The following is a 16,872-nucleotide window of genomic DNA, read 5'->3' on the forward strand; positions in this document are numbered from 1 at the left end:
GTGACGAAACGCGCCGCTCTTCTTTGGATCTTCTCTATCTCCGCCGTCAACCCGATCTGGTACGGATCCCACAATGATGAGCAATAGTCAAGTATAGGTCGAACGAGTGTTTTGTAAGCTACCTCCTTTGTTGATTGACTACATTTTCTAAGGACTCTCCCAATGAATCTCAACATGGTACCCGCCTTACCAACAATTAATTTTATATGATCATTCCACTTCAAATCGTTCCGCACGCATGTTGTGTGCAACATTGAATTGGTATCAAATAGTGCAGTTCATGACCTAAGTTCAAGGTTTGTAGAAAATAAACTAACGCTAAATCACAGGAAGACTCAGTTTTTACAGTTTTTAACACACAATTCAACAAAACCCGACGTTTTAATTTCACAGAATGGGCATATTATTAGCAAAACTGAACAGTTCATATTTCTAGGTGTTCAGATAGATAGTAAGCTGTCGTGGAAAGCCGACTTTCAGTATGGTGTTCAAAGACGTAATGCTGCCATTTTTACTATCCGAACGGTGCCTGAAGTGAATGATCGTTCGACACGAAAATTAGTCTACTTTGCTTATTTTCATTCGCTTATATTTTGGGCTAACTCTTCCCATTCTAAAAGGAAATTTTTGGCTCAGAAACGGGCGGTTCGGGCAATAAGTGGTGTAAGTTTACGAACCTCTTGTCGAACCCTGTTCACGAGTCTCCGTATTTTGACATTGGCCTCTCAATTTATATATATTCCTTACTGTCATTTCTTGTTAACAGTATTTGCTTATTCCCGAAAATAAGCAGTTAATACTCGTCAGAAATCAAACGTGCATTTGGATCGGACTTCCTCAACTCTTGTGCAGAAAGGTGTGCAGTATACTGCTGCATCCATTTTCAATAAGCCACCGCTCGAATTCAAACAGCTTAGCAGTAATCCACGCGCTTTCAAATCGAACCTGAAGAGTTTCCTCAGGGGTCACTGCTTCTATTCTTTCGAGGAGTTCCTTAAAAAATTAAGCTGATTCTTGTTGTATTTTTGATTGCGTTTACTTAAACTTATGGCTTGACTTTTTTCGGGTTGATAAACATTTTATTTTTCTCCGTTATTACTTTTATGTTGCAATTTCATGTACTGACACATTCCATGACCTTGGAGATTTGCTCTTGAATTTGGTCTTACGGAACTTGACGTGTAAATAAATAAAAAAAGAAACATCAACTGCCTGAAAGGCGGGCCAGAAATTCAACGACCTGCGCGGGCGTGATCCTCGTGCATAGGGCTCCACGAACATCATCTGGAAGGGGTCTCGCATTGTCGTCCAGCACATATAGTTCCGTGTAATACTGGTGGAGAGCACGAACAGTATCATCTTGCGCAGTCAGGTGACTGCCTTCGGAACTGTGAGCGACGTAATGAAGGAGCGACGACGTCGTGTATGGTGGCGAAGTAGGTAACAGAAGAGTGTCAACTCTCTGAGGTTTAGATTTGACCTGTAAGCCTCATACAGAAGTTTGTAATAAAATTCGTAAGTTTTCCTAAAGTCCTGGCTCAAGCAGCACAGTATAATGTAAGAACTGACGAAGATTCAGGTTAAATCTGTCGACCAGTCCAACAGCTAAGAGTATCGCACACCGGAGTGAAGGCAACGCTCCCGCACGATGCCAATAAAATAACACCACGCGCTTTCCGTGAGGGGGAAGGGGGGGGGGGGGGACATTCAGCGTCCATAGAGTCCGAAACAGTTTCGCTGGTTGCCGTTTAAAGTCTACATCTACATGGTTCCTCTGCAATTTACAGTTAAGTGCCTGGCAGAGGGTTCATCGAAACATTTTCGTACTACTTCTCTACCATTCCACTCTCTAATGGCGCGTGGGAAAAAGGAACACCTAAATCTTTCCGTTCGAGCTCTGATTTTATTATGATGATCATTTCTCTCTGCGTAGGCGGGTGTCAACAAAATATTTTCGCATTCGGAAGAGATAGTTGGTGATTAAAATTTCGCAGATAGATCTCGCAGCAAAGAAAACCGCCTTTTTTTCAGCGACTGCCACCCCAATTCGCCTATCAGATCAGTGACACTCTCACCCCTAATGCGCAATTACACGAAACGAGCTGCCCTTCTTTGTATTTTTTCGATATCCTCCGTCAATCGTTCCTGGTAAGGATCCCACACGGCGCAGAAATATTCCAGCATAGGACGGACAAGTGTAATGTAGGCTGTCTCTTTAGTGGGTTTGTCGCATCTTCTAAGTGTTCTGGTAACAAAGCGCACTCTTTGTTTCTACTTCCACACAATACTGTCTATGTGGGCTGTCCAATTTAAGTTGTTCGAAATTGTAATTCCTAGGTATTTAGTCGAATTGACAGCCTTAGATTTGTGCGATTTATCCTATACCCAAAATTTATCGGATTTCTTTTAGTACCCATGTGGATGACCTCGCACTTTTCTTTGTTTAATGCCAATTGCCACTTTTCGCACCACACAGATCTTCACTGTAGATCATTTTGTGATTGGAATTGCTCGTCTGATGATTTTACTAGACGGTAAATCACAGCGTCATGTGCAAACAGTCTAAGGGGGCTGCTCAGATTATCACCTAGATCATTTATGAAAATCAGGAAAAGCAGAGGTCCTATGACACTACCTTGCGGAACGCCAGATATCACTTCTGTTCTATTCGATGATTTACCGTCTGTCACTACGAACTGTGACCTCTCTGAGAGGAAATCACGAATCCTGTCACACAACTGAGACGATACTCCGTATGCATGCAATTTGATTAATAGTCGCTTGTGAGGAACGGTAACAAAAAGCTTTCTGAAAATCTAGGAATATGGAATCGATCTAAGCTCCCTTGTCCACAGCACTCGTTACTTCATGGGAATAAAGAGCTAGCTGTGTTGTACAAGAACGATATTTTCTGAATCCGTGTTGGTTATGTATTAATAAGCCATTTTCTTCAAGGTGATTTATAATGTTCGAGTACAGTATATGCTCCAAAATCCTACTGCAAATTGAGGTCAAGTGATATGGGTCTGTAATTCAATGGGTTACTCGTAGTTCCTTTCTTGAATATTGGTGTGACCTGTGCTACTTTCCAGTTTTAAGGAACAGATCTTTCGTCAAGTGAGCGGTTGTATATGATTGCTAACAAAGGTGCTATTGTGCCTGAATATTCTGAAAGGAACCTAATTGGTACACCATCTGGACTGGAAGACTTGCCTTTCTTAAGTGATTTGAGTTGTTTCGCAACACCTAAGATATCTACTTTTATGTCATTCATGCTAACAGCTGGTTTCGAATTCTAGAATATTTACTTCGTCTTCTTTCGTGAAGGAATTACGGAAAACTGTATTTAGTAACTCCGCTTTAGTGGCACCATCATCGGTAACATTTCCATCGCTATCATGCAATGACGGTATTGACTGCTTTTTGCCACTGGTGTACTTTACATACGACCAGAATCTCTTTGTGTTTTCTGCCATATTTTGAGACAATGTTTCATTGTGGAAACTGTTAAAAGCATCTGGCATTGACGTCCGCACTTTATTCGACCTTCTGTGAAACTTAGCCAGTCTTGGGGATTTTGCTTCTGCAACAGTGTTCTGACGCGTTTTGTGTACCATAGTGGATGAGTCCCGTCTCTTATTAACTTATGCGGTGTGAATCTCTCCATTCCTGTCGATACTGTATCTTTGAATTTGAAGCATATCTGATCTACACTTACATAATTAGCTTGGAAGAAATGGAGACCCTCTCTTAGGAAGGCATCAAGCGAAATTTTTTCTACTGTTTTAAATAAATAATTTTGCGTTTATTTTTAGTGGTTTTGGTTGATATGGTTTTGAGCCTCGCTACAATGACCTTGTGTTGACTAATCCCTGTATCTGTCTCTCTATTAGATCGGGACTATTTGTGGCCAAGAGGTCAAGTGTGTTTTCGCAATCATTTACAATTCGTGAGGGCCCATGAACTAATTGTTCTAAGCAATTCTCACAGAAAGCATTTAGTACAACTTCGGAAGATGCTTTCTGTCTACCACCGACTTTGAACATGTCTAGTGGTCGCCAGAGCACAGTGATCAGAAAAGGAAACGGGGATGACGTCAACGACGCGTATCATATCGCAATCGGATAGATAAAACCTATCGACACGGCTACGATAGCTGGCGGTAAAAAATTTGTATCTAACCAAGGTGAGGTATTTCTGCCCTCACAAGTCACGGAAACGCGTCGAATGGACCAATTCATTTAAGTCAGGACAAAAATTATAATGTGGAACTGATCTCTAGGAAGTAAAACAATTAAAATCACCACCTAACATGAGACACCGATGACTCTTGCACAAAAGATAGACAATATCCTCTCTGTGAAATTGTGAACGCCCCACTGCGTGACTCGAACGAGACGGAGCATATTAAAAACACGATATCCTATTCCGCTACCAGAAACAAGTTATTCAGTGTCGGCAATGATAATTCTCTCACGAAAGAACAACGCAGTAAACGTCGCATATGCAGGGCCACTTTAAAAACAGTCTGATACACAGGGAAAGCAATCCTGGTGAACAGAGGTTTTTGCAAAAGCGCGAAAATCATAAACAAAGTGATGAAGCCAAACGTACACCTGCGTCAATTCTGCTAACATTTAGAGTAATCCTCATCACCGGCGAGCAAGTCGGCCAACGTGGCGTCGACTGAAATAAGACTCGCACTCGACGGCCGAACTTCCCCGGATGGGGCCTCCCGACCAACGATGCCATACGGTCATTTCCATTTTAGAGTATTAAATGTGTAAACTTGAATCATTGGTCAGATAAGGAACAGATGAAAACAGAAACAAAGAAACAAAACTTATCGTCATAGTCCATCGCGGCATTCATCAGCGAATGTGAGGTAGGGGGGATAGTGTTGCGTCCTGTAGAAACTACACGTTTTTTTTTTTTTTCTTGCAACAGCACGATCCGGCTCTAATCGTTGTTTATGCGGGCTATGTGGCAAGTTATCCTCCGCCGCCGACGTGGTGGGAGGGTCGTTCACTGCATCCAAGTCAACCACTGCTGGGCCTTAATAGGGTGCTGGATACACAGCAGAGACCCCGGCGAAAGTGACTGACCCAGGTCGGTAGGAAAATTAGACGGAGAACGTGCGTCACGGGAGACGAAATATGTGAAACTACCCACCTACAAGACCGGCTTCTCTAAGAGCAAGAAATCAGAGCCGAGATCAGGAGTACTAGGCAAGGAATGGGGTGGGGGGTGGGGGTGTTCCGATCCGTGGAGAGGTTCAGAGGAAAGACGCCTGGATATCGAAGGAGCAAAATAACGCTCCGTCTCAACTCCCGGTTCGTTAGTCCTGACTCAATACCCATCATCCAGAGGACAAACAAATACACGAGGATCAGGTGGAGGGAGGGAGAGGAGGGGCGGCAGGGCAGGGGGGACATCAGCAGCAGTATCCACATCCAGCGTAGGGCACCTGTTATTTTGGATTACTTGAGCATCCGTGCGTGGGGCAGTTATATCAGAACCCGTCTTCGATAGTAACGGCGGAATCAGAAGACTGCCCGGCCCCTGGTTCAGTGCCATTGGGGACAAAGTCCGCCACCGTTAACTTACGCCGCTGATCAAGACAAGATCGCAAAACAAAAACCTTTTGCGGACTGTTGTTGCGATGATGGCCAGTCTCGTTACATAACAAGTACGTCCCCAGGTGGCCAGTGTATGTAACGAGTATACGGTAGCCACTTACATGTAAATAAGACGGAATATTGTGTTCCGCCTGCATTTCTACTCAACGAATCCCACTGTAACATTGAAGTTTGTAGTGGCCGGACCATCGTTCAAGGCGAATGTTTCTGACTTCACCATGCTTAAGCAAAACGTCTTTAATGTAAACATTATCTACCTCGGGAGGCAGAATGAACACGCGCACGTTCGTGTTTTCAACGTTAGTGTTCGCTAGGAGGACTGTACTAAGTCATCGCTGTGACGGAAAAAAAACCTGAGAACCATGTTTAAGCAGTCATTTTTCGACTTTTAACGGGTTCACAAAGTTAACAAAGAAAACCGAGTACAGTGTCGAAATACTTGGTGTGTACATGATCCGAAGTGATGCTGAAAGTATCTACCAATCAATCATGGCTTCCCAGAGAACTGGGCTGCACATGACGGGTCGACTTAGCAAAGGAAAAATTCAGGGTGCCATTACGTGGAATGCGTCTGGACACTATGGGAACAAAAGAAGCGGACAACGCTGCTACCAAGAGGACACCCAAAGGAACACAAAGGCGAATTGGACGTAAGGTACACACTCACAAAGCACAAAATGTCACGTAAATACCAAACTTTCAATACTCGTAGCGCTGTGACGGAGCAGAAGTAAAGAACGCCCTATCAATATGGCGTTGCAAGTGGAAATGTGTGCCGTTAGACTACCAGGGCCGACCATGCACTAATAATTTCGTGAGTATAGTTAATATAATACCTGTGTTTAAATAAGCTCATAGGACAAGACGTTAGTAACCTTACATGTGCCGGCCGCGGTTGTCTCGCGGTTCTAGGCGCGCAGTCCGGAGCCGTGTGACTGCTACGGTCGCAGGTTCGAATCCTGCCTCAGGCATGGATGTGTGTGATGTCCTTAGGTTAGTTAGGTTTAAGTAGTTCTAAGTTGTAGGGGACTGATGACCACAGCAGTTGAGTCCCATAGTGCTCAGAGCGATTTGAACCATTTCAACCTTACATGCGCTCACTGATGGCAGTGGAACGCTGCAGCTAGTGTGCACCTGGTACCAGGCAGTCACGTGACCCTCCAACGCTGACGCATGTGGTGTCAGTGAAGTGGTATGTATGTGTCACAAGGTTGTATGGAATCATAACAGTAAGACAGGTCATCGTCGAGACATGACGGAAAGCCAGAACGAGACTGTCAGGCAAGGGAGTAATCATAGCTAACTGTCAACGGAGTTGTCTGATTTGTTGGTGCAGCAACGCAGACTGGCCAGCGTGTGTACAGGGAATGACAAACGACTCGCAGGCAAGCAACAGAACGTAAGAGTAGGTGTCGTAACAAGTCCCAAATTTACAGGGATCGGGGAGAGTGTCGCACCTGACAATGGCAGTTCATGTCAAATCCGACAGAAAGTACTGCTGTCAGTGAATGCAGGTCCATCTCGTGCAGCTTCTTACCAAACATTGCAAAGGGACCTCCACACAACGAACTTTTCAAGTCGGGTACCTTGCTAAAGGCCATCGCTCACAGTGACATAAAGCCTTCAATCTATCAAACAACAAAGAAACTGGGCAGTAGCTGACTGACGGTGAGTCGCGCTTTCGCCTCTTTTCAAATGATGCGAAGCGTCGAGTGCACCAAAGGCCGAACGAGGCGTCTAACTCACAATGTGTGGAGGGTTTCATTCAAGAATGTCATGTATTGGAGTGTTTTCCTCGGCGTGGATTAGGCCCGCTCATTCAGATTACTTTGAACATTAACCAGGATGTTTATTTAAACATTCTTGAAGACAGTTATTCTGCTCTTTCTTCTAGGTCTTCATTATGAGTATACTGTGATTACTCCATACTTCCAAGATATTTATTTATTTATTTACACATCAAGTTCCGTAGGACCAAAATGAGGAGCAAATTTCCAAGGTCATGGAACGAGTCAGTACATGAAATTAAAATATAAAAGTAATGACACATAAAATAAAATGTTTATGAAACCGAAAAAAGCCATAAGTTTAAGTAAACGCAATACAACAAGAATTAGCTTAAATTTTCGAGAAACTCCTCGTCAGAATAGAAGGAGAGACCCACGAGGAAACTCTTCAGTTTCGATTTGAAAGCACGTGGATTACTGGCAACATTTTTGAATTCTAGTGGTAGCTTATTGAAAATGGATGCAGCAGTATACTGCACACCTTTCTGCACAAGAGTAACGAAGTCCGATCCAAATGCACGTTCGATTTCTGACGAGTATTAACTGAATGAAAGCTACTTATTCTCGGGAATAAGCTAATATTGTTAACAAGAAATTACAGTAAGCAATATATAAATTGAGAGGCTAATGTCAAAATACGCACACTTGTGAACAGGGTTCGACAAGAGGTTTCGAAACTTACACCACTTATTGCCCGAATCGCCCGTTTCTGAGCCAAAAATTTCCTCTTAGAATGGGAAGAGTTACCCCAAAATATAATACCATGCGACATAAACGAATGAAAATAAGCAAAGTAGACTAATTTTCGTCTAGCACGGTCACTCAATTTGTAAGATGTGTATTATTGTTTATTGTCAAATCACAATTTATATAAGATGTTTATATTTTATTAATAGGATTAAGTAGGAACAATTAATATTTGTCATGTTGGAAATAATTGTGGTAGCAGGGAATGTCTGCACTAAAGTATTGTTGACAAGAGAGAGCGCAAATTGATATAATTTTTAAAAAGGGCGGGAGAGACCGCATATGGATACATTTTAAGAAAAGAGCGGGAAAGACCGCGCATTGATACATTTTGTAATGGTTGCAGGGATTGTCTGCACCAGAAATTATTGTTGGCAGGAGAAACGGCACTTTAGCGTTCGTAGGAACTCAGTAGTAAGCGAGAAGTGAAGCGAGTCGATAGCAGGTTTGAAGCGAGAGGTTGAGAGGACCGGTGTGCCGATAGAGAAAGAGAATAAATTTCAAAGGGATGATTTCATTTGTTATTATTAAGCAAGAGATAGAAATCCTAAGGGAAGGTTTCATAGTTTATTGTAAAAGGGAATGTTATCAGTAACAAAAGAGATATAGAGGAGACGGGAAGATTTCACTTGGCGACATCCAATCGGTAAGACTGTTTAGTGAATCTATTGTAAAAATGGATATACTGACTCTGACAATTGTGTTAATAAGCTAGTGTAAGTGGCGCAACGCTTATACTAAACTGTATACCTTTAATTCACAGCCCATCGGCAATTCTGTTTGCTCTATTGATTCTGCGTTGAAAAGTGTTTGTTCAGTGTTAAATCCGCTTTAAACAGTGATATATTGTGTTGCGTGTGTTAATTATAGACAATGTCCCGCAGAATAATTACTCGTTCTCAAAGTGATAAAAGTATAGAAAACAGTGACGAATAATTCTTTTCAGGAATAGACAGTAATAATACGTGTGAAAAACGCGGTAGTGAAACATTAGGTGACCAGAGATTCGATAGCAGTAATGATATGGAATCTTTTGACGAACAATCAACTTCAGAAATGCCAACTGATAATGAGACATTAGTGCAAAATAATTTGTTTTTAAATACCACAGACGCTCCACAGCCACAAATTACGCGTAGGAGACATAATAGTTTCAGTAACGAAACCACTATAATGCAGTCAAACAGTGTGACCCCATTACGTGCCGAAACAGATTCAAACGGTACACAGATACACGATCTGCGCAAAACTTCCGAAACCACGGAAGAGGTGACACGATTAAAATCGTCTGAGGATGTTCAAATGAACACAGATGTACAACATTTAACAACGAACACAGATACACACAGAACTCAATCCGAAACGGATCCAATAATGGCATTTTTGCTACAAATGAGACAAGACATGAATCAAAACTTCAACAGAAGGGCATAAGAACCAGCAAATCTCAAACACGAAATCAAAGTAGAAATTCAAGCAGTCGCTGAAAAATCAAATCAAGACTTACACGCCAAGATGCAATAAATAACAGATAAACAAGAAGCATTCGCGGTTAGCATACGAGAAACAATGACAGAGAACATTTGTAAACAAAACACTCACATTGATGAACGTTTTAACAATCACACAGAAAACTGTTTGATACGTCGCCGCAAACTGGTGCGATAGCAGGATAAAGAACTATTACAAACAATTAATAAACAGCGACAGGACGACAAAAAGAAAGTGTTTGCTCAGGGAAAAACTTACGTGGACAATTACATACACTCGATTTCGGAAGAAATCGAAATTGTTAAGGAGACAAATATTCAAATAGAAGAAAGGCTCGCAGAAATCCAATCACACACAACTGAGGCGAAAATTTCTACAGACATTGAAATCCAGAATATTAGGGGTAAATTAACAGAAGAAGTTCTGACACTAACTGACTGAATGCAACACATAGAAATCAAACAAAACTCAGAAAATTTGAAAGCAGATTTTAAGAAAGTAGCGAGAAGTAATCGTAAATTACGAAACGAATTGACAGAAAAGATCAACGAACTCACTACAAGAACAGACCACTTAGATACTACCAATGACAGTAAATCAGATGACACTACACCAGTCTCAGTTCAACAGATTTCTAATAGTAAAGATACGCAAATTACAAATGTGCAACAAACAATTACAGACCTAGAATCACTTAATAATTTTTTACATCTAAAAATCAATTCTTTACAGCAAAAGATAGCTGACACACAAGAAACAACTGCAAACAATTAATTCCAGCTGAACACACACCATTACGACATGCCTCAGATGCACAATACATATAATGTCGGTAGACTTCAGAGAGTAAGAGATCTTAACCAGGCAGAAAGACGCACAAATTTATATTCACAACATTACGAAAATAATTACACACAAAGACATGACGGTTTCGACCACAAGCATTTCCTTTCAGTGAGAAAGTTTAAAACATTTAAAAACGACAGGACGTTGGAATTTGATTACTCGATAAATAGTACAATTCTCAAGGCTGTCAATTCAACTAAGTACCTGGGTGTTAAAATTACGAACAACTTCAGTTGGAAGGACCACATAGATAATATTGTCGGGAAGGCGAGCCAAAGGTTGCGTTTCATTGGCAGGACACTTAGAAGATGCAACAAGTCCACTAAAGAGACAGCTTACACTACACTCGTTCGTCCTCTGTTAGAATATTGCTGCGCGGTGTGGGATCCTTACCAGGTGGGATTGACGGAGGACATCGAAAGGGTGCAAAAAAGGGCAGCTCGTTTTATATTATCACGTTATAGGGGAGAGAGTGTGGCAGATATGATACACGAGATGGGATGGAAGTCATTACAGCATAGACGTTTTTCGTCGCGGCGAGACCTTCTTACGAAATTTCAGTCACCAACTTTCTCTTCCGAATGCGAAAATATTTTGTTGAGCCCAACCTACATAGGTAGGAATGATCATCAAAATAAAATAAGAGAAATCAGAGCTCGAACAGAAAGGTTTAGGTGTTCGTTTTTCCCGCTCGCTGTTCGGGAGTGGAATAGTAGAGAGATAGTATGATTGTGGTTCGATGAACCCTCTGCCAAGCACTTAAATGTGAATTGCAGAGTAGTCATGTAGATGTAGAAATGCCGAACCGGTCAAACTTTCACATGACTCATCGCCAAGAAAAGGCGACAGGTGCAAACAATTGCATGGGTCAGATGCAAAATACACAAAACGAACAAAGGCAGCCTTTTCAGAGAAACACGCGTACCTCGCTGCATAACCACAGTTATGACGGCAGAAGGAGAGAAAACGAACACCGACCGCAAAGGACATTCTACAATGATAATTTTCATAGAAATTTAAACAGTGCACAACAACCAAGTTATCGTATGAATGTACCAGACACAAGATTCTCATCCGCCACCTACCGCTAATAATCAAAACGGTAGAACAGTACAGCTCATAGAAAACACACAACACTCCCCAACAGAAAATGAAATGTCAGAACATTTATGACTAGAGATAGCCTGATGAATCTCTAAATGACGACACTATGGATAAGGACAGAGAAAAGATAACGAAACACCTTGTTACAAGAAAAACCGATCATGCAGAAAACTATATGCCACCTAACAATCCAGATAAATTTAAAGTCACAAAATATTTTAGCAATAATTGATTCAGGCTCACTAATGTGCGTAATTAACGAAGACACATTTAACAGATGCAATAGCGATAATGATTATCCAGTATTCCCGTTACACAAAACTAAAGTTAAAGGAGCATTTCCAGGAAATATCATTGAAGTCAAAAGACAGACACAATTAACGTTTGTTTTTGCACGGCAAACTTTCCACAGCAGTTGTTGGATAGTTCCACATTTAACAACTGATATAATATTAGGAATGAATTTTCTCGTACAGTACGACGCAAAGATTGACTTTAAATCGTCATACCTAACATTACAGAAGGAAGACTGTGAAGTCGTAGTGAGATTTCAAAACACAGTATCCTCAGAAGAACAAAATATGCACAGTATCGAAATTATTGCAGATTCGAAAGATAACGATTGTTATCTTACACTATATACGAATACACATAATAACGACATGGCAGAGGAACAGGAGTATAATGTATTAGAGGCAATTACACGCAAGGCTGGAGACAGTATAGCAGAAGTCGACACAGAACGCACAGAATTAGGAAATATTCTTGTGCAACATAATACAATTTTTACCAATGTTCCAGGAACGCTGACAGGATTTATGTAATAATTTCAGGTGAAACCACACGAGGCTTTCAAAGCAAAACACTATCCAATCCCGCATATATACACAGAAGCAGTTAAGAAAGAGTTACGAGCAATGATTGATCAGGGTATAATTGAACCAGCAGCAAGCCAATATATAAATACATTAAACATCGTTGAAAAGAAGGATGGATCACTCCGTTTAGTTTTAGATTCACGTGAGGTTAATAAAATAAACATTACAGAAACTGACCGACCACAGACGTTAGAAGAGTTACTGCAAGAGTTTCATGGCACCTCTATGTATACCACCCTCGATGTCAAATCAGGATTTTGGCAAATCCATTTGTATCCAAATTGCCGAACGTATACGGCATTCCTTTGCTTTGGTGAATGTTACCAATTTTGTAAACTTCCGTTTGGACTAACGATTTCGTCTGCAGTAGAGGAGGACGGTAAGACAATCGTTAAACATATTGCGTTTGCAAGCAGGATACTTTCTCCAGCAGAGCGCAATTACTCTGCAACAGAATTAGAGACGCTGTGTGTAGTATGGGCATTTAAGAGATTCCGTCATTATCTATATGGAAGACACACCACAGTATATACCGATCACCGAGCAATCCAGTTTTTGTTATCAGCAAAACTTACGCATGATAGATTAAGCCGTTGGAAATTATACCTACAAGAGTTCGACTTGACTATTGTACACATTCCAGGCACGCACAATATTGTTGCCGACGCACTATCGAGATCTATTCAGCATAAACGACTAGAGAAAGAAAATACCTTCTGCTACAACAACCATAGTATTATGTATATCAAACAAGTAGCTTTCGAAAACTTTATATCATCAACATTACAGGACATAGAGAGAGAACAACAGAAAGATGAAACACTAAAAGAGATTTTAACGCTTTGGTGAGACAAGAGCAATGCAAAAATCAGACATAATTACACTATACATCAAAATATTCTGTTTATTCGCTGGTACCCAGACGGCAACAATTGGCTTTTATGCATTCCAGAAAGGATCAGAAACAAATTGATATGGTATACGCATCTAAGCTATGCACATTACGGAGCTAGGAAATGCTATCTAATTCTTCGACAAAATTGTCACTTCAACAATCTGGAAAAACACATTCGCAAAGTTACAGCACCCTGCAAGGTATGTCAGAAAACTAAATCATCTTCAGTATCACATATTCCACCACTGTATCCCATCATACCGGATAAGTTAAGACACATGGCAGCAGTAGATCTTTTCGGTCAAATCCCCAGAACAAGTAAAGGTTATAGATATATTCTAGTAGCCGTAGAACTGACATCCAAATTTGTAACATTTTCTCCACTAAGGAAAGCAACAGATAGATCAGTACCAAGAGCATTTGTAAGAGATTTTCTATCAATAGTAGGACATGTACAGAAAGTTATTTCAGATAACGGACCGCAGTTTAGGTCAGACATATGGAAGCAAATGTTAGAGAGTAAGAACATAACACCAATTTACATATCAAGATATAACAGTTCTTCTAACCCGTCAGAAAGAATAATGAAAGAGAGCGGGAAACTTTGTAGAATTTATTGCTACAGAAAGCATACAACATGGGACGAATACATTTCACAGTTTCAGGAAGTAATAAATGCAATACCTAATGAGTCAACGATGCTCTCACCAACTGTAATACTGACGAATAAAGACCCACCGAATAAACTTACTGAAATGATTACTTTTGCAAAGAAGCGTAGACTTCGTCATTGTGAGATAATATACATGGCACAAGCGAACATTAAATGAGATACGGATCGTCGGAAGAGACAGCAGAAGCAGGTAATTAGATTACGCAAGCACGAGATTGGCGATAAGGTTCTAGTTCGTACCCATTATCCGTCACACAAAGGGAAGAAACGCTGCAAAATTTTGAATTTCTATGCGCAGGACCGTACAGAATTCGAAATACACATTGAGACACTCAGAACAAAAAAATCAAGAGGAAACCATCATATGTCAAACATAAAGAAATTCTTAAAATAGAAAAAATACCTTCTTACAGGAATACATATAGGCAGAGTATAACAATGAGCTTTTTGACACATTCCAGCAAGCCCGAGCACAGTGAGCTACTAATGGGTTCTTTACGCGCACAACAGGTCACCTCGATTCGACTGCAGATAAATACACTGAACATTAATAGCAGTCTTAGAAGCGTTCTCGCAGGACATTTATTTCACATTATGTAAGGTATGTGAAGCAATTAACAGGGCTACTTTAAAAGTAAATGTATAACACATACAAATAATTTTCATACAGTAGTAGCAATTAGATGTATTCTTTAACACGTGCATGCAGCATTGTTGTCATAGTTCACCAAAATAAACGTAGTTTTAATTATAATATAAGTATTGAATTTGGAGAAATGTGGATAAATGCTGTACAGGTCATTCCAAGAGCTGACGCTTTTTTCCAGATGCAGAGAGATGTTGAAGTCATGCCGTGCGCTGATGATTATTAACCATGAATATTTTGTTATAGGTATTACAGAGAGATATTGAAGTCGTGCCGAGCGCTGATGATTATTAACAATGAATACTTTATTATAGGCTATGCAGAGAGATGACACGAGGTACAAAGGAAAGAGAAGAATGAAGATGTTAGTATGTAAGGAATACAATTCAGTAATGGTTAATTTGATAACAGGTGACACAGTGCAGCGTAGCACTACGGATGGAGAAACCACATTAAATTGCTTACTATATGTACATTGCTATGCGAAAAATGTTTTCTGCATTGAACATGATATCTTTTACATCAGATACATAATAGGAAAAACAGATCACACCAAATGCCAGCATACCGATTCGCACTCTACGTAAAATACAAATGTTTTCTCTTAAATAACAATGACGATGTGTGTTACACAACTGAAACATAATATGTAGTCGACTGACAATATGACTCGTAACTGACGAACACATTACCGAACATACTGAAGTCCAAGTAGTAATTTTATGAACCCTGGGAATTATTCCAGAAAACATGTTTACAAAAATAATTGTAACAACTCTTAACAAATATATATTCACAAAATCGTTAGTGAAGTCACAGAAAGTGACATATTTTATCAAAATGTACTTTCATATTTCAAAAACTATGTCTTTCTGTAATTATTTATGTGTGTACCTGCTAAAATACTTTCATATTTCAAAAACAGTGTCTTTATCTAATTATTTATATGTGTACCTGTTAGAGTCACAGAAAGTGACATAGTTTGTATAAAGGTACTTTTCTATTTTATTTAAAATGTTGATGCCTAAATGCACTATTAAATTCCACTTACAGAAATATTTGTTTATGTTATTGACTGTCACGTAACGTAATATGTATTGTAGGCTGAATTCACTACAGATGGAAAATGTGTTTTTTATGTAATTGTTTAAAACAATAAACTTTTCCTACATTCACACAAGGTGACATATTTTGTCCTTTTAAACGTAAAATAAGAATACGGTAAAAATAATTTTATGAGCACAGAGGGAAGAGATGATGTAAAATTTGGTAATAACGGTATCAACCATATCCGTGAACCTTTTGACAAAATGATTATACCTGTACCTTAATTCCTGTGCATCCCCATGGATATGGAGCACAAACAAAGTGAATAGTGAACCACGTTACTTCAATCTACGTGGTTTTCTATGAGGTGTCGACATACCAAGAGGCCCACCACAGTTATGATGTACGTCAATAGGTGCTTGCATACCAAGATGCACACCATCACTACTAATGGACAGTTGCAGTTGGAACTTGTACTTGACGTAGCTGCGGCAACTCAGGCAATGGTTAACTTAGTGCTTGGTTACACTAAAACAATGGATCAAAGAGACGACGGAAGTACACGGCGAATCCTAGTGTTGTGCTATGTGAGGGAAAGAAACGGAATTTTGAGTGCATTCAAAGACAGTTGCCAGTGCTTTGACCATGATATCCAATTCCTTTATTTCCCTTCCTTGAATATGGTACCAATAGATGCAAATTTATAATGAAACATAAACTATGTTCTAATTTTTGCCATCCATTACTATTAGAAATATAAATAACTTTTACTACCTGATGTACACTTCCAACTTACTGACTCATATTATTTGTATATTTTGATGTAAACTCTTTTGAATATTTTCTTTGTCAGACTTAGGAAAACAATTTCTTATGACAGTATATATACGTGCTTTGTTAAAAGAAATATTCTATCATTAACTTAGTTATTACTACACATATTTCTATAATCAAATTTTCTCCAAATGACTTAACGACGTAGGAAAGTTTTAAGGAAACCCAGTGGAGAGTTATGTAAGATGTGTATATTTCTGTTGTCTATTGTCAAATCACAATTTATGGAATATGTTTATATTTTATTAATAGGATTAAGTAGGAACAATTAATATTTGTCATGTT

The 16,872-nt window shown here is 39.8% G+C and overlaps 1 protein-coding gene across 2 annotated transcripts in view; it reads right to left on the reverse strand.

Moving 5' to 3' along the window:
• The window catches only part of LOC126271856 (proton-coupled folate transporter-like), a 247,947-nt gene extending 231,359 nt beyond the window's left edge, over positions 1-16,588 (reverse strand). The window contains exons 1-2 of one of the 2 annotated variants that reach the window (XM_049974247.1): positions 16,528-16,588; positions 16,033-16,336 (exon numbers count right to left, since the gene is read on the reverse strand). The gene's annotated coding sequence lies outside the window, so the exon portion shown is untranslated. Of the gene's footprint in view, positions 1-16,032; positions 16,373-16,527 lie in introns of those variants that run through there. The other variant, XM_049974258.1, reaches the window with a different exon arrangement.
• Positions 16,589-16,872: the final 284 nt, after the last annotated feature.

This window comes from Schistocerca gregaria, chromosome 1 (genome assembly GCF_023897955.1).
Source record: "Schistocerca gregaria isolate iqSchGreg1 chromosome 1, iqSchGreg1.2, whole genome shotgun sequence".
Classification (NCBI taxonomy): domain Eukaryota; kingdom Metazoa; phylum Arthropoda; class Insecta; order Orthoptera; family Acrididae; genus Schistocerca; species Schistocerca gregaria.